Consider the following 6,116-nt stretch of genomic DNA (forward strand, 5'->3'; position numbering starts at 1 on the left):
ACTAGGGAAACTACAAAACTACACCCTCCCGAGTTGCGAGTACATGGTTGACTTGCAACTGGGGCGATTACAAACTACATTCCTTGAGTTGCAATTCGGGGGTGGACTTGTAACAAGGGTGAAAACAAACAAGAAACAATACCCCCCCCCCGAGTTGCGAGTACATGGTTGACTTACAACTGGGGCAATTACAAACTACATCCCTCGAGTTGCAAGTCAGGGGTGGACTTGCAACTGGGGTGAAAACAAAAGAACACCTCCGAGTTGCGAGTCGAGGGTGGACTTGCAACTGGGTCGACATAAACCCCTAGTTGCATGTCGAGGGTCTAATTGCAACTACTATGAAACAAGAACAAGAAACAACACCCCCCGAGTTGCGAGTTGATGGTGGACTTGCAACTAGGGCAACTACAAAACAACACCATCCCGTGAGTCAGGGGTGGACTTGTAAATACGACAACAACATACTACGAGCTGAGTTGCGAGTCGAGAGTGGACTCACAACTAAGATGAAAAACAAAATAGAGACCCAGGTGCGAGTTGAGGGTGGACTTGCAACTAGAACAACAACAAACTTTGGGCCTCACCCACAAAAAACTATGGGCCTAGTTAGAGTCGGGGATGAACTTACAACTTTGACAACAACAAAAGTATGAACCTAGCTGCGAGTCGAGGATGGACCTGCAATTAGGACAACTATGAAACAGTGCGCCCAGTTGCAAGTAAATGGTCGACCTGCAACTGGGATGAAACAAAGTATGGACCCTGTTGTGAGTCAACTTGCAACTGGAGTGTAAAACAAAAGACATGTCTAGTTGCAAGTCGAGTGTGGGCCTGCAATAGGGAGAACTATGAGGCTAGTTGCGAGTCGAAGGTGTACTTGCAACAGAGACAACTACGAAACTACGAACCCAGTTGCGAGTCAAGGGTTGACATGCAACTGGGATCAAATAAACTACAATCACAGTTGCGAGTCAAGGCTGAACTTGCAACTAGGATGAAAGACAAACACATGCCAAGTTGCGAGTCAAGGGTGGGCTTCCAACTAGGATAAAACAAACTATGGGCGTAGCTAGCTGCGAATCAAGGGTGGACTTGTAACTGGGGTCAAGGGTGGGCTTCCAACTAGGATAAAACAAACTATGGGCGTAGCTAGCTGTGAATCAAGGGTGGACTTGTAACTGGGACAACTGTACAAAATTATGATATGAGTTGCGAATCAACGGTGAGTTTGTTACTAGGAGAACTACAAACTTTGAGCTTAATTGTGAGTCAAGGGTAGACTTGCAACTGGGATAAAAAATAAACAACATGCCCAATTATGAGTCAATGGTGAGCTTGCAACTGCGACAACTACACACAAATATGATGCAGTTGTGAGTAGTTGTGAGTAGAGGGTGGATTTGCAACTATAACAATTAAAACTATGAGCCGAGTTACGAGCAAAAGATGGACTTGCAACCAGGATGAAAAACAAAATATGGACCCAGTTATGAGTCTGAAGGTAGACTTGCAACCGGGACAAGCGCACAACCTACCTCTTTGACTTCTACGGCATTGCCAAATGACATGGGCACACAAGAACGCGTGTAGAAAAATGCCCAATAAAAAAACATATGTACAACATGGACGGGACGGCAAACGAACAAAAGGGAACAACGCAATAGAGGAATACATCGGTCGACATGCAAGATCAAAAATTTGCAGTAGATTACAATAGCAAGATCCGATGGACAACAACTCAGATGAAACATTGTTAATTTTCTTGATAAAGCTTAGAATAAATGGGAGACAATATGAAAATGACAGAGAAGGTAACAACCACGATAGACCTTCACTTTTCTTGCCTCTTCTAATTCTACGCCATGGCCTAGAAACAACGTAGAGAAATGGCTTGTCAGCGCGGCACGATAATTGGCCAAAAAGTGTGAAGCCAAACTGACCAACAAAAGGATGCGTGACAAACAAAACATCGACCAACAAGGCGGGGATAGCGCTTGCATAAAAATAACAAAAACTAAATCAACCGGTAAAAAACTTAGACGAGACATCATCAAAAATCATCTAGATGTGATTTTGCAATTTAGTATAAAAGTTTCGACTGGACAAATGGAGGACAAAAGCCACAATGCGCACCAAACAGAACAAATTACAAGAACCATACAACAATTAATCATGTGAAGAGAATTAGCAAATAGTCAATCTGATTTGTACAAAAAAAATCAAAAAATTATAACAGTTTTGTTTTAGAAAATCACGAAAAACTCACATTTTTAATGCAAATGAACAACTTACATTTTTTTGAGGTGGTCGAACAACTCACATGGACGTGACATGATCGGGGGACAAAGAAAAAACCAGGCCCAAACACTGACGCAGGGAACACATGCCAACAAACAACGACTAAGGACATAATGGGCCCATGAAACATAGTAGCGTTGCGAGCACAACGGGCACGGCAACTACACGAGCACATAATGAACGCGGCAAACTACAGGAATCAAGGGCTCGCATGAAAAAAAGGACTGCGGATCGAACGGTGTGGGACTTAGATGTGAGACACCAACAAAAATCACGAGTTTTTGAAAAGGCGAAAACAAAAAAGAAAAAGACAAAAAAAAGGGTTGGAAGCTTCTCCCAAAACTAGTAAAAAAGCCCTTCATGGGTCAGCTCATTCACACATGTACGCTTTGGGAAGACAAAAAACCAAACAATTGGCAGGTAGCAAGAAACTGGGTGCTCCTAATCAGCGCTGCAGGCGCCGGTTGATGCCACCGGCGCTCGCTAGCGACCCCTAGCGGGCCGGCCCAGCCACTGGCTCAATATGGAAAACGCGAAAAAAGAAGAAGAAACAAAATCCTAATGCGATATGGGATTCGAACCCAACACCTCACCAGTCATAACTTAACGCAATAACCACCAAACCATAATAGCTCCTTTGCATGCAAGTAGAAACCCGGCCTAGTTAATGCTTCCTTTAGCAAAACATTAACACATCAGTAAATCTCTTTGAAAAAATTGAATTTTAAAAAAAGATCATCCGTTTTTAGAAAAGTTCATCATTTACGAAAATAATCGATTTTGAAAAAAAGTTCATTGGTTTTGAAAAAAGTTCATCGATTTTGAAAAGAGTTCATGAATTTTAAAAAGAGTTCATCGATTTTGGAAAAAAAGTTCATCGATTTTGAAAAAAGGTTCATCGATTTGAAAAAAGGTTCATCGATTTGAAAAATAGTTTGTTGATTTTGAAAAACAGTTCATCGATTCAAAAAAGAGTTCATCTATTTTGAAAAGGAGTTCATGGATTTTGAAAAAAAGTTCATCAATTTGGAAAAAAAGTTCATCCATTTGAAAAGGGGTTCATCGACTTTGAAAAACTGTTCATCCAAATTAGGAAAAGGAAAAAAGAATAAAAAATAAAAATCAAACAAAACCATTCGGAATAAAAAGAAAAATAAAAATAATAAAAGAATAGAAAACAGAATAAAAACCGTTCAGAATAAAAAAAGAAAGATGAAAAATAAAAATGGAGAATAAATAGAAAAAGGGATCGACGTGAGAAGAAATAGAGGAAGAAGCTGTAGCTGTGTAGCTAACCGTAGGTGCTGTGGTGGTTAGCGCCTCGTGCCATGGACCTGTAGGTCGCAGGATCGAATCGCAACGAAGACGTATTTAAATTTTTGTTTACGACGAAAAAATGGAATGGGCCGAGCCCAGCTAACGGTGCTGCAGGCGCCGGTTTGTAGAATCAGCCTATAACCGGCGCCTGCAGCGCTAAATAGAATCGGCCAGGAAACTATACAAAGACATAGAACGATTAGACAAACTTTCCTTCCTGGACAAAAAAAAAAGAATCTCGTTTCTAACGGTGCTGCAGGCGCCGGTTTGTAGAATCAGCGTATAACCGGCGCCTGCAGCGCTAAATAGAATCGGCCAGGAAACTATACAAAGACATAGAACGATTAGACAAACTTTCCTTCCTGGACAAAAAAAAAAGAATCTCGTTTCTAACGGTGCTGCAGGCGCCGGTTTGTAGAATCAGCCTATAACCGGCGCCTGCAGCGCTAAATAGAATCGGCCAGCAAACTATATAAAGACATAGAACGATTAGACAAACTTTCCTTCCTGGACCAAAAAAAAAAGAATCTCGTTTTCCCTGGCTGAAAGCCCACAAAGAAAAAAACGGGAGACCCACAAAAAACAAAAAAGCCCACAACGGGCAGGCGAGACAAGAGGCCAAAACTGGGGAGATCCTGTTCGGTGCCTTCTGCGCCGCTTAGCGTTCGCGGCGCTCACGCAGGTCGCCTAGCGGGCCGGCCCAACAGCCTCCTCTAAAATCGATCGTGGGAGAAAAATATTTGCTGCTAGTGGGATTCGAACCTACGAACGAGTGTACGCGGCCGAAAGAAACAGCGCAGCAAACCACTCCACCAGGACCACTTTGCTGTCTACAAAAAAAACCCAAGCTATTTAATACTCCTCCTAGTACAGCATTAACATCAATACCCCTAAAAAACAGCATTAACACAAATTTTGTACCATATAAATCATTTCAAAAAAGAAAACATACAAATGAAAAGAAAATCATAGATTTGTAATAAAATTTCAATTTTAAAAAACGTTCATAGAATTCGAAAAAAAGTTCATAAAATTTTGAAAAACTAGTTCAACTATTCTGAAAAATAGTTCACAAGTTTGAAAAAGTTCATCGATTTTGAAGAAAAGTTCATCAAAAAAAGTTCAAAATTTGGAAAAAGTTCATCTATTTTGAAAAAAGTTCATCAAATTCGAAAAAGTTCATCAAATTTAAAAAAAAATACATCCAATTCGGAAAAAGTTCATCAAATTTTAAAAAAGTTCATAGATTTTGAAAATAAGATTGATCAAATTTCAAAAAAGTTCATCGAAATTAAAAAGTTCATGGATTTTCAAAAAAGTTCACAAATTTAAATAAAATAGTTCACGAACTTTAAAAAACGGCGCAATAAAGAAAACAAAAAAAATGAAGGAAAAAAAATAAACCGAGTTGAAGAACGAAATAAAAAGGAAAAATGAACTAAGTCAATAGATACGTGTTTATATCCTGGTGGTTAGCCCCGAGCGCTTGCAGCGAAATGATTGGGAGTTCGAATCCCTGTCACAGCACTATTTTTTTGACCTTCCGAAAAACAAGAAGACGAGGAAGAAATAACATAGAATGGGCCGGCCCAGTTTAGACTGCTGCAGGCGCCCGTTTGCAAATTACACTGTAACAGGCGCCTGCAGCGCGAAATAGGAAATGCCCAGGCGCCGGTTATAGCTGTTTCCGCAAATCGGCGCCTGCAGCGGCGCTAGCTGGGCTCGGCCCAACTACCATTCTCCCTCTGTTTTGAAACTCAAAAAAGGCACGAAAAATTGTGCGTAAACAGGAATCAAACAAGCGACCTCTCCGTCGATAGCTAACCACATAAACCACTACGCCACCACCCTGACTCGTGAACAAAAACCTCCTTTCATCTTTTTAAACATACAAGAAATGCCCTTTATATTTTCTGCGTTTTTTCTCTTTCTTTTTTTGTTTCCTGTTTGCTTTTTTCTTAAATGCGTGAAATGTTTACAAATAGACGATATTTCTTTTCTATTTCATGAACTTTTTCGTTAAACTGATGAACTTTTTTCAGTTCGATGAACTTTTTTTCAATTTCAATGAACTTTTTCAAGCTCGATTAATTTTTTTAAAAAATGAAAGAACTTTTTAACATTTTGATGAACTTATTTAAAAAATAGATGAACATTCTTCAAATTTGATAAAAAAAATAAAATTGATGAACTTTTTTCAAATTCAATGAACTTTTTTCAAATTAGATGAACTTATTTTAAAGTTCAATGAACTTTTTTCCAAATTCGATGAACTTTCTTCAAATTTGATGAACCTTTTTAAAAATTGATGAACTTTTTTTCAAATTAGATGAACTTATATTTAGATTGAATGAACTTTTTTCAGTTTTGTGAACCTTTTTCAAAATGGTGATTTAAAAACATTGATGAACCTTTTCAAATTTGATGAACTTATTTCGAAAATCTATGAATATTTTTGCAAATTTTTGAGCTTTTTTCTAAATCGGTTAACTTTTTTA

Source organism: Triticum dicoccoides, chromosome 6B, assembly GCF_002162155.2.
Source record: "Triticum dicoccoides isolate Atlit2015 ecotype Zavitan chromosome 6B, WEW_v2.0, whole genome shotgun sequence".
Taxonomy (NCBI): Eukaryota; Viridiplantae; Streptophyta; class Magnoliopsida; order Poales; family Poaceae; genus Triticum; species Triticum dicoccoides.